The sequence below is a fragment of the Lithobates pipiens genome, unplaced genomic scaffold (genome assembly GCF_037356315.1).
Source record: "Lithobates pipiens isolate NorthernLeopardFrog02 unplaced genomic scaffold, aLitPip1_a1.2 Scaffold_23, whole genome shotgun sequence".
NCBI lineage: Eukaryota > Metazoa > Chordata > Amphibia > Anura > Ranidae > Lithobates > Lithobates pipiens.
The window spans coordinates 255,546,470-255,565,576 of record NW_027507785.1 but is presented as its reverse complement, the minus strand read 5'-3'; the positions used below and the strand labels follow the sequence as shown (position 1 = coordinate 255,565,576).

General features: G+C 45.6%; 1 protein-coding gene across 2 annotated transcripts in view; it reads right to left on the bottom strand.

Moving 5' to 3' along the window:
• LOC143928279 (putative ferric-chelate reductase 1) overlaps nt 1-1,191 on the bottom strand; it is a 71,449-nt gene extending 70,258 nt beyond the window's left edge. For both annotated transcript variants that reach the window (XM_077453064.1, XM_077453065.1), the window contains exon 1: nt 1,033-1,191. The gene's annotated coding sequence lies outside the window, so the exon portion shown is untranslated. The remainder of the gene's footprint in view (nt 1-1,032) is intronic.
• Between the last annotated feature and the right edge of the window lie 17,916 nt (nt 1,192-19,107).

The following is a 19,107-nucleotide window of genomic DNA, read 5'->3' as shown; positions in this document are numbered from 1 at the left end:
TTTAAAATGGTCACATGCCTCATTACATTTAGACCCCTTTCACAAAAAAAATAAAATAAAAAAATAAACCTATTTGCATTCAAATCAATGAATGCTTTCAGACTGGGGCAGTGCGCTGGCAGGTTGGTGAAAAAAAACTTGGAAAGCACTTCAAAAGCGCCTGAAAATCTCTTTAAGGCTGGGTTCACACCGCTGCGGCTACGAGAACCGGATGCGATTCGCACCGCACTGCAGTGCAAATCACATCCGATCTCTGTGCGATGCGAGTTCAGCCATACAGATAGTATGGCTGAATTCGCATCGCACCCAACTCGCACAGGACCCTTTTTTTGGTCCGCAGCAGAATCGGATCGCATGGGTGTTCACACCATGCGATCCGATTCCTGTCCGAGTTTGCAGATCGCACTGCGATATGCGAAGTGATGTGGGGGGTGTCATTAACATTTCACTGACACTCCCAGCATTTTGCATGGGGCAGTGTGAACTGCCGCCGTGAGGTATGCGATGTGGGAACCCGCCACGGATTTGCGGCGTTCCCGCATCGCTGCAGTGTGAACCCAGCCTAAACACGTTCAGCGTTTTACTGGCAGTTTACAAGCACCTCAGTGTGAGAGGGACCTTAGTCTCCTTTCCCACGGGCAGTCAGACGGTAATAAAAACACATTTGATTAATTTTTTTTTTACCTCTGCCACCTACAAGCATACATCGTACCCCATTGCATCATGGTGGGGCAACTTTAACACTATATGCAAAGTTTGACAGGTGGCACTGCCTGTCAAACTCCCCCATATAAGTGAATGGAGTGCACCATAACCAGGAGCCAAATACAAAACAAAAAAACTAAAAACAAACATCAGTGTCACCTGCAAACCTCCCTTCACTGTCCTCTATAAAGAGATCCACAGCATTAAACACTATAGCTAATGTGAAAAGAGTCGTACTGGTTGCATACGTTTTCCTGACACAATCAGGTCTGTTACATTTCTTCTGAATATTTTTAAATGCTACCAACAAACCCCAAGAAGGCTTACCTGGAATCCTGTGTCCCTGATCTTTATTTCTGTGGCCAGTCAGCCCAAAAAGGAGACAGATATTTGAGTCACACAGCAGCAGTCTTGTCTCAGTCGTAAGTACTTGTAGAAAAGACAAGCAGGTTGTGCTAATTATCCTTCACATGACAGGGAGTGGTGTATGTAAATGACGGTGTGATGCATGTGCTGCCTGTAATAGAACACTTGCCTCCTTTCTTTCATAACTTGTTGCTTCATTGACAGGAATCTTTTAAATTAAAGTGGTGTTGCCACCAAAAAATAAAAAATTGTTTAAAATTCTTAAAAAAAATAAATAATTGGAAATTTTTTTTTACTCACCTCTAAATACCTGTTGCTAGAGGGTCCCTCGTAGTCTGCCTTTTTCCTTGCCCGGGCTGGTAACATCACTTCCCCTCACGCCGCACAGTCAGTAGTTTCCCCGCATCGCTGCACCCTGGGACAGGGAAGTGTCCGATTATTAAAAGTCAGCAGCTGCGGTATTTGTAGCTGCTGACTTTTGATTTTTTTAGGGGCACCCCACTTTAAACTGGTGAGACCTCCATGGTGCCTGATAACAGAGCATACATAACGTTTAGGGATGAGCTCAGGCGTGTTCGCATGGTCCACGTGCAGAGCCCACCAGGAAGTCGGCGCAGCACTGTGCTTATCACAGGCAGTGAGACATTGCCCCAATCTCTGCAGCCGTGCATCGAGGCAATGTCTCACTACCTGTGATTAGCACAGCGATGCACCGACTTCCTGGCAAGCTCTGAACGTGGACCATGCGAACACTCCACATTGCCCAAAAAACATGTGCGTTTTCTGGGCATTGTGGTGCGAATTGTAAGCACATTATCATCTATGGCAATGCATCTGATTCGCAGATGCATTCCGTTGTCAACAGGATAAAATCCTAACGTAAACCTGACCTGCTACTGATGCAATCCTGACCTGATCCTGATCGAAAACTGACGTGAAACGCTGAACAACTACTTTGTCAATTAGCTGTGAAAACTGAGCTTCAATTCACACTGTACATGTGTGAACCCAGAATTAATCTTACAGCAATAACATTGTGTCACTTACCTCACTTTTCAGTATCACCTAAACAATGTAATTGTTCCAGCCTGTATTTTAGCTGTATTTTACTACCCCCCCCCCCTTCACACTGGGGGGTGCTTTGCAGGCGACACAGCGCTAAAAATAGCACCTGCAAAGCGCCCTGAAACAGCCACTGCTGTCTCTCCAGTGTGAAAGCCCAAGGGCTTTCAAACTGGAGCGGTGCGCTTGTTTTTTTTATATTTTTTTTCGGATACATGTTATAGCAGAAGGTAAAAAAAGTTTTTTTCTTCAAAACCTTTTTTGTTTATAGCGCAAAAAAAAAAAAACGCAGAGGTGATAGAATACCACCAAAAGAATGCTCTATTTGTGGGAAAAAAGGATGTCAATTTTGTTTGGGTATAACATTGCATGACCGCACAATTGTCAGTTAAAGTGATGCAGTGCCGTATCGCAAAAAATGCTCTGGTCATTATGGGGACAAATCCTTCCGGGGATGAAGTGGTTAAGCAGGCCTAGCCAGACACTAGGCATGTTTGTTTTCATCTGTGGGCTGGGAGTCCCTTAGAGTAGTTTGGTGACTCACAGCTAGCTAGGTTACCTCCCTTCTGCTTCTAGATGGAAGGAGGGGAAGAAAGGTGGAGCTGTCTGGGGTGTTCTAAGGAGCCCTGACCAATCGCCAACCTGGATTGACAGGGAGTAGGCCTCCTTAAATACCTAGATTCATGCAAGAACTGGAGATGGAGTATTAGGCTGTCCTGGCCTTGGAAGGATCCCCCCAGTATGGGGGGGTGACCTTGGGACAGGGGCTCGGAGCTGAACAGAAACCCCATACAACCCAAGGGGTGTCCTGAAAAGGAGCATGAGAGGACAGCGAGAAATAGTGCTGGGCAAGTCTCCAGTAGGGATCCATCAGGTTTAGGTGAGTGGCAGGCACATTCAGGAGAGCTGGGAGAGGCATGCAAGTGTGCAGTCAGAGATGGATGTAGAGCTAGCGGGAGAGACTGATGTTACTGGCAGGGAAGTTGGGCCGCTGCAGCCTGGAGTGCTGTCAGGGTCTGCAAAGGGCTGACTGGGATCAGTAGTCCACCAAAGAGGGTAACTAGAACCGGAACTTTATTTGCTGCACCATAGGGGCCTGTGGTCCCTGCCTGTAATAAGGAACTTTACTAAGGCCTGGCTTCAATCAGATTTAGGTCTAACCATCTCCTCGCTGCACCTAAAGAACTGTGCTGGAGGATAGTCTGCAGCAAGAGTTGTGCAGGAGGAGGATATCTGAGTTGTTCCATACTATGCAATAATCATTTTCTGGGCATCCCATGAATTTCTTAACCCCATCCAAGTTCTAATCCCTCAATATAATGCAAAAACCAAGCTGATGGATTTGTTCATTATCTTGAAGAGTCTGGAAGTGAACGTCGGGCTAGGCAGGGTGACAGGTGGGCCACATCACTCAGCAACCCCTACGGAGGTACTGCTACACATGCATTTATATAACCTCATTGTGCAGAAGGCTCAAGACTTTTATGATCCAACTGCTTGCATGTATGGGACTCATGTTAACCCCCTTGCGTTAGTAGCAAAGTTAGGTGAAAAAAAATATATAAAAAAGTGTTAATGTAAAATATAAGAAAATAGATAACACTATCTAAAAAAATCCTGTCTTCCAACACACATTCACATGAAGGCATGCACATGTACAGTGGTGTGAAAAAGTGTTTGCCCCCTTCCTCATTTCCTGTTCCTTTGCATGTTTGTCACACTTAAGTGTTTCGGAACATCAAACCAATTTAAACAATAGTCAAGGACAACACAAGTAAGCACAAAATGCAATTTCTAAATGAAGGTGTTTATTATTAACCACTTGCCGACCGCCGCACGCCGATGTACGTCGGCAGAATGGCACGGGCAGGCATAAGGGCTTACATGTACGTCCCTTGCCTCCCGCGGGTCGGGGGCCCGATCGGGCCCCCGCCCGGTGCCTGCGGCGGTCGGTATTCATTCGGGAGCGATCCCGGACGAGGGGACGGCCATTCATTCATGGCCACCCCCTCTCGATCGCTCCCGGCGAATGAAATTGTCCGGTGACATCACTTCCTCTCCTGTAATGTAAACACAGGAGAGGAAGTGATGTATTCTCTCCTCCGTGTCGGTAGTTTTCGTTCCGGCACCGAGGAGAGAGCATTGGTGAGTTGCACAAGCACTACACTACACAGTAGAACATGCCAGGCACACTCACACCCCCCCTTTACCCCCCGATCACCCCCCAATTACCCCTGCCCCCCCAGTCACAGTGACACCAATTGCTTTTTTTTTTTTTTTTTTTTTTTTGCATTGGTGTCATTTGTGACTGTAATAACTGTTAGGGCAGTTAGGGTTAGCCCCCTTTAGTTCTAATGTGCCCCCCTAACCCCCCCAATAAAGGTTTAACCCCGTGATCACCCCCCGTCGCCAGTGTCACTAAGGCAGGGTTCACATTGCAGCGGTTTATGAGAACGAATGTGATTCGCACCGCACTGCAGTGCAAATCACATCCGATCTCTGTGCGATTCGAGTTCAGCCATTCGCCGCACCCGCCGCACCCGCCGCAAATTCGCACGGGACCCTTTTTTTGGCCCGCAGCAGAATCGGATCGCATGGGTGTTCACACCATGCGATCCGAGTTTGCAGATCGCACTGCGATATGCGAACTGATCTGGGGGTGTCAGTAACATTTCACTGACACTCCCAGCAGTTCGCATAGGGCAGTGTGAACTGCCGCCGGGAGGCATGCGATGCGGGAACCCGCCGCGGATTCGTGGCGTTTCCGCATCGCTCCAGTGTGAACCCAGCCTAATAAGCGATCATTTTTCTGATCGCCGTATTAGTGTCACAGGTGACGCTAGTTAGGCAGGTAGGTATTTAGGTTCGCCGCAGCTTTTTATAGCGCCAGGGACCCCCATATACTACCGCATAAAGCCCCCTGATTGCCCCCTAGTTAACCCTTTCACCAGTGATCACCATATAACTGTTACAGGTGACGCTGGTTGGTTAGTTATTTTTTTATAGTTTCAGGGCACCCGCCATTTATTACCTAATAAAGGTTTAAAACCCTGATCACCCGGTGGGTGTCATTTGTGACTGTAATAACTGTTAGGGCAGTTAGGGTTAGCCTCCTTTAGTTCTAAGGTACCCCCCTAACCCCCCCCAATAAAGGTTTAACCCCGTGATCACCCCCCGTCGCCAGTGTCACTAAGGCTGGGTTCACATTGCAGCGGTTTATGAGAACGGATGTGATTCGCACCGCACTGCAGTGCAAATCACATCCGATCTCTGTGCGATTCGAGTTCAGCCATACAGATAGTATGGCTGAATTCGTGTCGCACCCGCCGCACCCGCCGCAAACTCGCACGGGACCCTTTTTTTGGTCCGCAGCAGAATCGGATCGCATGGGTGTTCACACCATGCGATCCGAGTTTGCAGATCGCACTGCGATATGCGAACTGAGCTGGGGGTGTCATTAACATTTCACTGACACTCCCAGCAGTTCGCATAGGGCAGTGTGAACTGCCGCCGGGAGGCATGCGATGCGGGAACCCGCCGCGGATTCGTGGCGTTCCCGCATCGCTCCAGTGTGAACCCAGCCTAATAAGCGATCGTTTTTCTGATCGCTGTATTAGTGTCACAGGTGACGCTAGTTAGGCAGGTAGGTATTTAGGTTCGCCGCAGCTTTTTATAGCACCAGGGACCCCCATATACTACCGCATAAAGCCCCCTGATTGCCCCCTAGTTAACCCTTTCACCAGTGATCACCATATAACTGTTACAGGTGACGCTGATTGGTTAGTTATTTTTTTTATAGTTTCAGGGCACCCGCCATTTATTACCTAGTCTCACTAGTGTACCCCTAAATTTAGGGGTGTCTACTTTCCAAAATGGGGTCATTTGGGGGGGGTTTGTGCCATCTTGGCATTTTATGGCCTTCAAAACTGTAACGCCCTTAGAAAGCCTGAAGGCGGTGCTTGGTTTTCGGGGCCCCGTACGCGGCTTGGCTCCCAAAAAGTCCCACATATGTGGTATCCCCGTACTCAGGAGAAGCAGCAGAATTTATTTTGGGGTGTCATTTCACATATGCCCATGGCATGCGTGAGCAATATATCATTTAGTGACAACTTTGTGAAAAAAAAGAAAAAGTTTGTAATTTTCCCGCAACTTGTGGCAAAATATAAAATATTCCATGGACTCAAAATGCCTCTCAGCAAATAGCTTGGGGTGTCTACTTTCTAAAATGGGGTCATTTGTGGGGGTTTTGTGCCATCTTGGCATTTTATGGCCTTCAAAACTGTAATAGGTAGTGAGGAGTGAAGTCAAATATTTACGCCCTTAGAAAACCTGAAGGCGGTTCTTGGCTTTCGGGGCCCCGTACGCGGCTAGGCTCCCAAAAAGTCCCACATATGTGGTATCCCCATACTCAGGAGAAGCAGCAGAATTTATTTTGGGGTGTCATTTCACATATGCCCATAGCATGTGTGAGCAATATATCATTTAGTGACAACTTTGTGTAAAAAAAATAAATAAATTTTTTTTTGTCATTATTCAATCGCTTGAGGCAAAAAAATAAAATATTCAATGGGCTCAACATGCCACTTATCAATTTCCTCAGGGTGTCTACTTTCCAAAATGGGGTCATTTGGGGGGGTTTTGTACTGCCCTGCCATTTTAGCACCTCAAGAAATGAGATAGGCAGTCGTAAACTAAAAGCTGCGTAAATTCCAGAAAACGTACCTTAGTTTGTAGATGTGACAACTTTTGCGCAAACCAATAAATATACAATTATTGACTTTTTTTTTTACCAAAGACATGTGGCTGAATACATTTTGGCCTAAATGTATGACTAAAATTGAGTTTATTGGATTTTTCTAATAACAAAAAGTAGAAAATATCATTTTTTTTTCAAAATTTGCGGTCTTTTTACGTTTATATCGCAAAAAATAAAAATCGCAGAGGCAATCAAATACCATCAAAAGAAAGCTCTATTTGTGGGAAGAAAAGGACGCAAATTTTGTTTGGGTACAACATTGCATGACCGCGCAATTACCAGTTAAAGCAGCGCAGTGCCAAATTGTAAAAAGACCTCTGGTCATTTACCAGCAAAATGGTCCGGTCTGAAGGTGGTTAAAGGTGAAAAAAAATCCAAACCATCATGGCCCTGTGTGAAAAAGTGATTGCCCCCTAAACCTAATAACTGGTTGGGCCATCCTTAGCAGCAACAACTGCAACCAAGCGTTTGCGATAACGTGCAATGAGGCTTTTACAGCGTCCTGGAGGAATTTTGGCCCACTCATCTTTGCAGAATTGTCCTAATTCAGTTACATTAGAGGGTTTTCGAGCATGAACAGCCTTTTTAAGGTCATACCACAACATCTCAATAGGATTCAGGTCAGGACTTTGGCTAGGCCACTCCAAAGTCTTCATTTTGTTTTTCTTCAGCCATTCGGTGGTGGACTTGCTGGTGTGTTTAGGATCATTGTCCTGCTGCAGAACCCAAGTTCGTTTCAGCTTGAGTACACGAACAGATGGTCGGACATTCTCCTTCAGGATCTCTTGGTAGACAGCAGAATTCATAGTTCCTTTTATCACGGCAAGTCTTCCAGGTCCCGAAGCAGCAAGACAGCCCCAGACCATCACACTACCACCTCCATATTTTACTGTTGGTATAATGTTCTTTTTATGAAATGCAGTGTTCCTTCTACGCCAGATATACTTGGACACACACCTTCCAAAGAGTTCCACTTTTGTCTCATCGGTCCACAGAATGTTGTCCCAAAAGTCTTGGGCATCATCAACATGTGTTGTGGAGAAATTGAGACGAGCTTTGATGTTCTTTTTGCTCAGCAGTGGTTTTCTCCTTGGAACTCTGCCATGCAGGCCATTTTTGCCCAGTCTTTTCCTGATGGTGGAGGCATGAACGCTGACCTTAACCGAGGCAAGTGAGGCCTGCAGTTCCTTGGACGTTGTTGCGGGGTCTTTTGTGACCTCTTGGATGAGTCGTCGCTGCGCTCTTGGGGTAATTTTGGGCGGCCGGCCACTCCTGGGAAGGTTCACCACTGTTCCATGTCTTCGCCATTTGTGGATAATGGCTCTCACTGTGGTTCGCTGGATTCCCAAAGCTTTGGAAATGGCTTTATAACCCTTTCCAGACTGATAGATCTCAGTTACTTTCTTTCTCAATTGTTCCTGAATTTCTTTGGGTCTCGGCATGATGTGTAGCTTTTAAGGATCTTCTGGTGGACCTTACTGTGTCAAGCAGCTCCTATTTAAGTGATGCCTTGATTGTGAACAGGTGTGGCAATAATCAGGCCTGGGTGTGGCTAGAGAAATTGAACTCAGGTGTGGACAACCACAGTTATAGTATGTTTTAACAAGGGGGCAATCACTTTTTCACACAGGGCCATGATGGTTTGGATTTTTTTTCACCTTTAATAATAAACACCTTCATTTACAAATTGCATTTTGTGTTTACTTGTGTTGTCCTTGACTATTGTTTAAATTGGTTTGATGTTCCGAAACACTTAAGTGTGACAAACATGCAAAGGAACAGGAAATGAGGAAGGGGGCAAACACTTTTTCACACCACTGTATGTACGCTCTGAAGGAGGCCCAGTATTCCCTGTTTGCATTAGACACCACAAGGCAGAGAGAGATGGCGGAGAGTAGTCGTTTCCTCCCAACGCTGACATGGGTGCCGGAGCTGCCAGAGCAGATGCTGGGGGACATTGGCATCTGATTGGAGCACTGCGGGGAATTCGCCCTAGGGATGGTCAACGGGATGGAGTGGCTTTTTGCCAGTGGGTTGTGAGATCTCCAGATACCCACATTCTGCCAGGATAAAGGGAACCTAAGGAGCTACCCAGGTTCTCCCAATTCCAGCAGAAGGTACAGAGAAGGGTTGCTTTGGAGTGGGGCCTGGACTACCCCCATGTTCCACCCCAGGTCATGGACGTCATCGAGAACTCACGGGGAGAGTGGGGGGGTGACATGATCTGGACCCGCTTTGTGAACATTCGTCAAGAATGGAAGCTGGGAATGCCATCTACAAGGATCGGATGCTCATTATAAGGGTGGGTCGGCCTTTGGAGACTATTGGAGAATATTTGCTATAATAAATATCTCATTTAAAAAAAAAAAAAGGAATTTTTTTCCTCAGTTTAGGCCGATACGTATTTTCTACATATTTTTGGTAAAAAAAAATCGCAATTAGCAATTATTGATTGGTTTGTGCAAAAGTTATAGCATCTACAAAATAGGGGATAGATTTATGGCATTTTTTTTTTTTACTAGTAATGGCGGCTATCTGCAATTTTTTTTTTCATGACTGTGACATTATGGCGGACACATGGGACACTTTTGACACATTTTTGGGACCATTCACATTTACACAGCGATCGGTGCTATAAAATTGCACTGATTACTGTGTAAATGTGACTGGCAGGGAAGGGGTTATCACCAGGGGTTAATATGTTCCCTATGGGAGTGATTCTAACTGTGAGGGGAGGGGACTCACAAGGGGAGGAGACCGATCGGTGTTCCTCTGTACTGGGAACACACCATCGTTTCCTCTCCACTAACAGGACGTAAATCTGTGTTTACATACACAGATCCACGGTCCTGCTGTGTTCCTGGGCAATCAGGGGGGGGGGGGTGGCGGACATCGCGGCCACTGGGCACACGCATCGGGTCCCGAGCAATGGCGCGGGTTCCCCCTAGACGCCCGGGAATCAGAGGACGTCATATGACACCCACCTAGGATGGGAGATCCCATCTGCGGGCGTAATATCACTACACGCCGGGGCTGAAGTGGTTAAGGTCCTGCTGGAAGGTGAATCTCTGCCCCATTCTCAAGTATTTTTCAGACTCTAACAGGTTTTCTTCTAAGGATTGCCCTGTATTTGGCTTCATCCATCTTCCCATGATTTCTGACCAGCTTCCCTGTCCCTTCTGAAGAAAAGCATCCCCACAACATGATGCTGCAATCCCCATGTTTCATGGTGTGCTCAGAGTGATGTGCAGTGACAACGCAACATTCTCACGTTAGTGCATTCCAGTGTCCTTTATTTATCCTTTAAAGTAGTGGTCTCCAAACTGCGGCCTGGGGGCCAGATGACAAGCCCTTTGCTTGCTTTTTTTTCTGTCCCTTGCGGCACCATTTCATCCACTGATACCAACAATGGGGCATAATTCCTCCCACTGACACCAACGATGGGGCAAAATTCTTCATAATGACATCTGCGATGGGGCACAATTTCTCAGAAGGACACCAACAATGGGGCACAATTCCTCGCAATGACAACAATGATGGGGCACAATTCTCTCGATGACACCAACGATGAGGTACAATTTCTTTCAATGACACCATTAGGGCCCAATGACACGGAGAGGGGAGCAGCACCATATAGGTACAGCAGAAAAACAACTTTATTCTCACAAAAGTAGGCAACCCACAGAAAAGTAGGTAGAAAGAGCATTGTGTAGACCACACCTGCTCACCTAGCACAAGGTAGTAATGTCATCTCCGCCTTCCAAGTGTACCCGAGCCATCAGGAAGCTTTGGGAGCCACCAGCCCAGCCAGAGCCATCTGCTTTACACCCATCAGCAGCACTGTTTCAAGCTAAGCGGAGGACTAATATGCATGCAATGCACTTTTTACCTATTCTGTGAGATTAAAGTTGTTTTTATTGCTGCACATGGATGACTCTGTTCCTCTCTCTATTTTGTTTCCTCAGAGCTCCTTCTAGCTCATTTTAGAGTTGGTAGCCATTGAGACCAGCAACTGTGACTGTTTAATACTCATCATTGAACTATATGGACATTCACTATTGCCTGCTTATTATTCATGTTTTAGCCATCACCTACACCAGCTTCCTCTTTAGTGCAACAATATTGTCTGTTTGTGTCTTTCAATAGGGCCCAATGACACCAATGATGGGGCACAATTACCCTCACTGAAACAAACAGAGAGATATTATTTTTTCCAACCAAAGTCGGGGCCTTTTCTACTCCCACTGACCACTGTCCGGCCCTCGTAAAGTCTGAAGGACAGTAAATTGACCCTATGTTTAGAAAGTATAGACCCCCTGCCTTAAAGGCACTTCCAATGCACCTGTGTTACAGTGCACCACAATGAATGTTAACCACTAGTGTGCGTTTGATTGCCCTAAAGCAACAAATGTTAATTCATGACCTAATATTTGTTTATGTGCCTGCTTTAATGCACTACATTGTTCCACACAGATGTAAACGGGGCAATACTCATGCAGCTTCATGTTGAACGTATTGAGTAGTCTTAATGAACATTGGTCTTGTACATTGGCCTCTGCCATTGTTGATCCTACTTCAAAACTTTTCTGGCAAACTCTTGTAAATCAAAAAAGGTCAGCATGACAGTCAGGCAAATAAATATTACAAATAAAAACAAATCGGAACACGTGGTCTTAGATGGCATCCTCATCAAATTTCTCAGTTTTGCCTTTTTTTTGTCCATATGTTCCTTGTTATTCGAGTTTAAAGCCAATAGACTCTTGACTTCTTTTCACAGGTTTTCAGGGATTCAACTGAACAAATCCAATTGTTTACAGAACGTATTAGCTTATGCTGAAATGTACACGCAAAACTGAATCCTCCTCCCTGCCTGTTCTATACAGATGGACCATGTGACATTAATGCATAGAAAAAGAGTTGTAAGGCAAACAGCTTCTGCTTTACTTTCTTTTACAGAAACCCATAATGTGACTCCAGTGTCATGGCACCATATATTAAATTAGTAAAATTATTTTTTTTAAAAATGATTTAACACATCAGCTATAACTTCTCCCCCCCCCAAAAAAAATTAAGTCAGCAGCTACAACTACTGTAGCTGCTGACTTTTAATATAAGCACACATACCTTCCAGGAATCCAGTACTGCCATCACCTGAGCCAATTCTTCAATGGGCTTTTGGTTCAGGTGGCAGCATCTTAACTGAGGCTTCACATCCAGCTTCTCACTTTGCATGCATGGGACGCACCTTGTGAATGGCCCTGCAGTCTTCTTGGACCCGTGATATGTGTCCTAAAAGGCTGCGGACAAAAAAGGGGGGGTTGAACTTCTGTTTGGATCACCATGGCGATCCAGGCGGAAGTGGGAGCACGTACCCGTCATAACCAGGTACCCACCCCCCAGAAAGGCCAAGATCATGAATAAAGTTGTGAAGAGTCTTCTGAAGAATTTTGGGGTACGCCGATCCAAGGATCAACTGAGAAAACGCTGGTCAGACCTGAAACTGAGGGAGCACGAGCAGTACGTAAGGATCAAGCGTGTTCTTAAAAAAAATAAGTAGTTGTCATATGTCATTATTCTTGCTTGCATACATGCTCCATGTGCTTGGATTTCATGTTGTGCATTTTAAAATGGCCACTTTCAAGGTCATGGTTTTGTTCGTTCGTATGAAACATCGTTCTGCAGGGAAGTATTCCAGCTTAACAAAGTGGCACCAATAATGTTCTCACCTTGTAACTCGGCCCAAAAAAACAATTGGACAACACTTCCAAGCAATGTTTCATATTCATATTTATTTGCCCTCTGTGTGCTAATTAATCTTTGTTTACATTCTCATAGGGGAGAGAAGACTCGGCAAGTATGAGGACACCAGGAACCATGAGGACACCAGGGACCACACCCCTCCCAAAGAAGGGCAACTTCCAAAAGAAGAAACAGAGGAGCAGGAGCAGGAGGAGGAGGAAGAAGGAGAGATCGTGGAGGTTGGCCAAATTGTCACCACAACAGGTGAGTGTCGGAGAACACAGCTTCTGGTAAGCTCATCAATGTATATCACCATATTTGGATTACATGGTGTGTTTGTTTGTTTGTTTTCTAGGTGATGTGGAGGAAGATTCCCGTTTTACCAGTGAAAGTGCCCAGATCTTGATCGGGGAGATAATGGGGTGCAATCGGGATTTGGAAATTGTACAACAAAACATCAATGATGTCAAAAATAAAATGAAGAACATCATTGATGTATTGGGGAGAGTGTGAAAACGAAAAAACTAGATAGGGTTTTATTTTTGTTTTAGAAAATAAAAGAGGTGGATTTAGCATAATTCCAAATTTGGAAGATGCACAGAGTGTGTAAACATGCGCTATCTCCCATCATGGGGGATCAATGTACATGTTTTGTGGAAAGTGTCTGAGATGAAGGGGTTGCAGCCCCAAAGCATCTACATTGATCCCCCATGATGGGAGTTAGCACATGTTGACACACTGTGTGCATCTTACAAATTTGTATTTTTCAGGGGTCACACCCCATGTGATGAAGGCAATATCAGCCCAGTTTGTACATACTCATGTCTGATATTGTCTTCACTTTTCCAAGTTGAACTTTGTAAGTTCCTGTTTTCTGTATTTTACGGTTTGATACATGCCTGTTTACACAAAAAAACAACTCAAAAATAAATATTATTAAACTGGGTTTTGGATACCCAAAATATCTTGGTTGTGTTGTAAAAACCTTTACTAAACGCACATATGAATGTGCTTGTATTAAAAAGTTTCATTCTCAACAATGTGTGGCTTTCTTTTTCATTGGGATTACAATGTATTTGTAGTGACATTTTAGTTTGTGCTGAGAAGGAGTGTGATTTACTAAAGGCAACTCCACTTTGCACTCCAAGTGCAGTTTCAGGTGTACTTTTGCAGTGCACTTCTAGTGCATAGTGGATGTGCCTTTAGTAAAAAGCACCCAGAGTGAGGTGTAAATTTGGACAATCATGCCATTTTCCTGCCATGGTGCTGAAAATGAGCATGATTTACATTAGTAATGCACTACACATTAGTTAACAAAAAGAAGGTGTGTGTGTAGCAGACCCACAACATAATAAGATTATCTGAAGAAGAGACTGTCCCCTCATCTCACTCTGAACTTGGGTTTGCACTGTTGCTGAAAAAGGCACAACTTGTCAAAAAATGGCAAAGTGGGAGGCCACAGTCTGCCATTCCTGTGGCGTTGAAGGACACTGTGTAGTGACACAAGAAAACAAACTAGTAATTTTACAAATCAACATTGCATGCAGATTAGACACCCACATTTTTGAAGACAATTAGTATAACATTTTTTAAAATGAGTATTTAAAGCCTAAAGTATAAGGTCCCCTTATGAGAGTCCTAACCCCCCCACCCCCCCCCCCATCTGATGGGCCCTTGATAAAAAATGAGGGGGGATGTTTAGGAGAGGTAACCCTCTCCACTTGATTGAGAGCTGAATGCCTAAATAATGTGTGATACTTTGTGAAGCCCCTCCTTAGTTACACTATTGGCAGCCCACCGGACAGGAAAGAAGTGTCATAATAACAAAATGGAAGGACATTTTGACATTCTGCTATTACATAGCAATAAAATGAATGTGTTTAAAAAATAAAACTAGCATTTGAAAGTATTGAGGCAGGCCCTTACACTACATGCTTTGGTGAATTTGTCCATAAATGTTATCATGAAAAAGGTATTTAGAGTGTGTATTGGGTTGGGTCAAGTCATAAGATAGAAGATTGCTATCAGCTGAGGTAACAGTTGGGGAGAGGGGGGTTTCTAATGAGTTTGGCACAACTCCAAAAAACAATAAAAAGGTCACTTTGCAAGAATTGAAGCACACACATCACATTTGTAGAGATTTTAGGGGGTGTTTAGGGAAAAGCAATACTATGGAGCTGCCAAAAGACATTGTCAAGTGACTAGACTCTAGTTTTAGGGGCCAAGAAGAGCATGGTGAGGAAGTTAGTGAGGCAAATCCACATGAGGACAAAGGGGCAGAGCATATGAATTAGAGCATATTGCAATGATGGTAATTAGGGAATGAGGAAAGAAATGCAAGACATTAGCAATCATGAAATACATAGAATGTGATGTTTACGGTTAAAAATGAGCATAATATAGTCCTTCAGCAGGAGCTGAATGTTGGCAGAACAGGTCTCTGGAATAATTATCCCCAGAGCCTGGGGGGAGATGCCTGTAGAGAACTTGAAGTCCTGAAGGTTCGTCTACGTACTCATCGTACAGTTTGTGCTGTGCAGGGGTTCTTACGTGTGCCAAAGTCAAAGTAAGAACCCCTGCACAGCACAAGCTGTCCGATGAGTACGTAGACGAAACATGTTTGGAAAACGGTCGGGTTGTCAGAACGGACACCAGAAAGCAACACTAAACAGTTAGGCCTGAAGGGACGACCTGAATAGCAGAAGCAAGCAGACAATAAAAAATGCCTTTCAAAGCGTACTATACCAAGATAGAGTCCACAATGAGAAGCAAATACTTAATGACTGCACGCACTGATTATCAGATACGCAAAGACAAGCAGAAACTGAAGAGCAGTAGCGATCTGAATCACTAATCTGAAAAGCGCGAATCGTCTTTCACCAAACTTCTACTAAAACACAAGATCAGCAGAAGAAGCACAAAGGGTGCCGGACGTGGTGCTGAACTTCCTTTTTTCGAGTTCCGCCGTACACGGCTTACGTCACCGCGTTCTTGGCAACCGCAAAATCAGACAACTTGGCCCGACTGTGTGTATGCAACAGTTTCGGGCACAATCCGTCGGACTCAATCCGACAGGCAAAATCTGACGGATTTGGTTGTGGAAATCTCCAACCGTGTGTACAAGGGCTTAGAAGGCTGAGAAGAAGTGCTGGGAGCTTTATAAATACTCTAGAAGCAGGGGGTAGGTCAAAGGGCAGTGTAATAGACCGGCAATGGATGTGTGCCATTGAAAAGCGCAGAAAGCACTGATGAGGTGGACACACGGGAAATAGGCATCATGAATGCCAGGTATTTCCCCTGTTCCAGGAGGCAAATGCCAACCTTTCAAATTTTGCATAAAATATTGGAATTTGAAGTTATTTGTTGAAATATTTTAAGTCCAGAATAGGGATGAGCCGAACACCCCCGGTTCGGTTCGCACCAGACCCTGCGAACGGACCGAAAATTGGGCAAACTTTAGAACCCCGTTAAATTCTATGGGACTCAAACGTTCAAAATCAAAAGTGCTAATTTTAAAGGCTAATATGCAAATTGTTGTCCCAAAAAGGGGTTGGGGACCCGGGTCCTGCCCCAGGGGACATGTATCAATGCAAAAAAAAGTTTTTCGTTTTCTTTTTATAATTCGTTTTTATTGGTATTCCAAGTTTACATAACATGTCACAATGAGCAGGTCAATACAACTTTAGTAGATAGATTATATCCATACCATTCAATTCCACACCTTTTATTGTCTAAACATTTGGGTCGTGGATGGCGCCCAAGCTGCACGCCCGACACCCCAATGGGGGTCTAGCTGTGCCCAGCGCCCAGCCCCAGAGCCACCCCTCCCCTAGCTCAATATGCTAGCATATCTCATGCATATCTCATGAATATTGTTACGTGTATCGTTGACCCGGGTGATTGCACCTCCTAATCCTAATATCTCTCTACACGTTAGCATGTTGTTGTCTTTAGCATGTTATCTTTGTCTTTAGCATCTACAAATAACACAAGTAAAAGAAAAACAGAAAAGAAACTATAAAACTTAAACAAGTAAATAAGTCATGTTAACTCGCCAAAAGTCAACCAACTCCATTTCCTCCTTACTATGTATTGCCTCACGGCAGGGGCGGATCCAGGGGGGGGCAACGGGTCAATTGCCCCCTCCGAGAATACCGGCAAAGCCGGTTCCGCGGGTCCAATCGCGGCCGGTTCCGCGGGTACCAGCGCTGAGTGGATGGGTGAGGGGGGGGCAGCTGGGCAGCTTAGGAGGGCTGCTGGCCAATCAGGAAGCCAGCAGGCAGGGGAGCAGGGAGATGACATCATCTCTCACTGCCCTGCATCCCTCCAGTCCTGCCCTCACTGTGTAGGAAGCTGTGTGCAGCAGAGAGATTGCATCATCTCTCTGCTGCCTATCTTCACTCTGGGACCCAACAAAAGACCACCTTAGCAGAAAAGTGACACAGTAGGTGACAATCCGCAATGTGTGGCAGGCTTCGTGGCAAGTGGCAATCCGCAATGTGTGGCAGACTACGTGGCAAGTGGCAATCCACAATGTGTGGCAGACTACGTGGCAAGTGGCAATCCGCAATGTGTGGCAGACTACGTGGCAAGTGGCAATCCACAATGTGTGGCAGACTACGTGGCAAGTGGCAATCCGCAATGTGTGGCAGGTGACGTGGCAAGTGACAATCCGCAATGTGTGTCAGGCAACGTGGCAAGTGACAATCCGCAATGTGTGGCAGGTGACGTGGCAAGTGGCAATCTGCAATGTGTGGCAGGTGACGTGGCAAGTGGCAATCCGCAATGTGTGGCAGGTGACGTGGCAAGTGACAATCCGCAATGTGTGGCAGGCTACGTGGCAAGTGACAATCCGCAATGTGTGGCAGGTGACGTGGCAAGTGACAATCCGCAATGTGTGGCAGGTGACGTGGCAAGTGACAATCCGCAATGTGTGGCAGGCTACGTGGCAAGTGGCAATCCGCAATGTGTGGCAGGCAACGTGGCAAGTGACAATCCGCAATGTGTGGCAGGTGACGTTGCAAGTGGCAATCCGCAATGTGTGGCAGGCAACGTGGCAAGTGACAATCCGCAATGTGTGGCAGGTGACGTGGCAAGTGACAATCCCCAATGTGTGGCAGGTGACGTGGCAATCCACAATGTGTGGCAGGCAACGTGGCAAGTGACAATCCGCAATGTGTGGCAGGTGACGTGGCAAGTGGCAATCCGCAATGTGTGGCAGGCTAGGTGGCAATCCGCATCTGGTGGCGGGCGACGTGGCAAGTGACAATCCGCAATGTGTGGCAGGTGACGTGGCAAGTGACAATCCGCAATGTGTGGCAGGCTACGTTGCAAGTGGCAATCCGCAATGTGTGGCAGGCTACGTGGCAAGTGACAATCCACAATGTGTGGCAGGTGACGTGGCAAGTGACAATCCACATTTGGTGGCAGGCGACATGGCAAGTGACATCCTCAGGGCTCCCACTGATTCTGCATTATGGTGAGATGAACCATTTAATTTTATATTACAATGTATTAATAGAAATAATGCGCTTCAATCATCCTGACACCATAACAACCATGGTGCCGTAATGATTGAAGCGCAAATACCAGCCATTTCCCATATAAATTGCCCCCAAAAAAACATATTTTATAGCAGTGCCCCTCCCGAGACTAGACTCTGGATCCGCCCCTGCCTCACGGATCACAAACTTTCTTACACTGTAGAGCAGGCATATGCAGTTAGCGGACCTCCAGCTGTTGCAAAACTACAAGTCCCATCATGCCTCTGCCTCTGGGTGTCATGCTTGTGGCTGTCAGAGTCTTCCTATGCCTCATGGGAATTGTAGTTCTGCAACAGCTGGAGGTCCTCTAATTGCATATCCCTGCTGTAGAGTTATATATCTTTTAATGGAAATTCGCTTAGCCAATAATTCCAGTCATCATTAAATATTTTATCTGCGACCTTATTGTGCAGAATTCTGTACTCTTTTAATTGTGTCTGACACATTCGGGGCTTTGTTGGTCTTCCACAGGGATGCTATAGTTAAGCGTGCTATAGTAAAAATTTGGATCATTAGAGGACAAAATTGTTTAGAGAATGTCCCTATCTTTAGATAAAGTAGCGCCATTTCCACCTGAGGGGAGATTAAGAAGCCTGTTACCTTTGAGATTAGATGAAATATTCCATTCCAGAAGCTGCACAGACACCTGCATGTCCAGAATATGTGGAATAATGATCCCACCTCTCCGCACATTCTCCAGCACATGGGGTCCGACTTAGGTAACATCCTAGAGAGTCTAATGCTGCGTACACACCATCGGACTATCCGGCGTACTTTCCGAATAAGCGGACCTGTGCACACACGGCCAAACTTTTCTGGCAGACTAGGTCCAGCGGACAATCCACGGACTATGGTGGGAGTCCGCCGGAATTTTGAAATGAACGGACTTGCCCACACGGAGTAAAGTCTGTTAATTTTGAACGTGGCTCCAGGTAG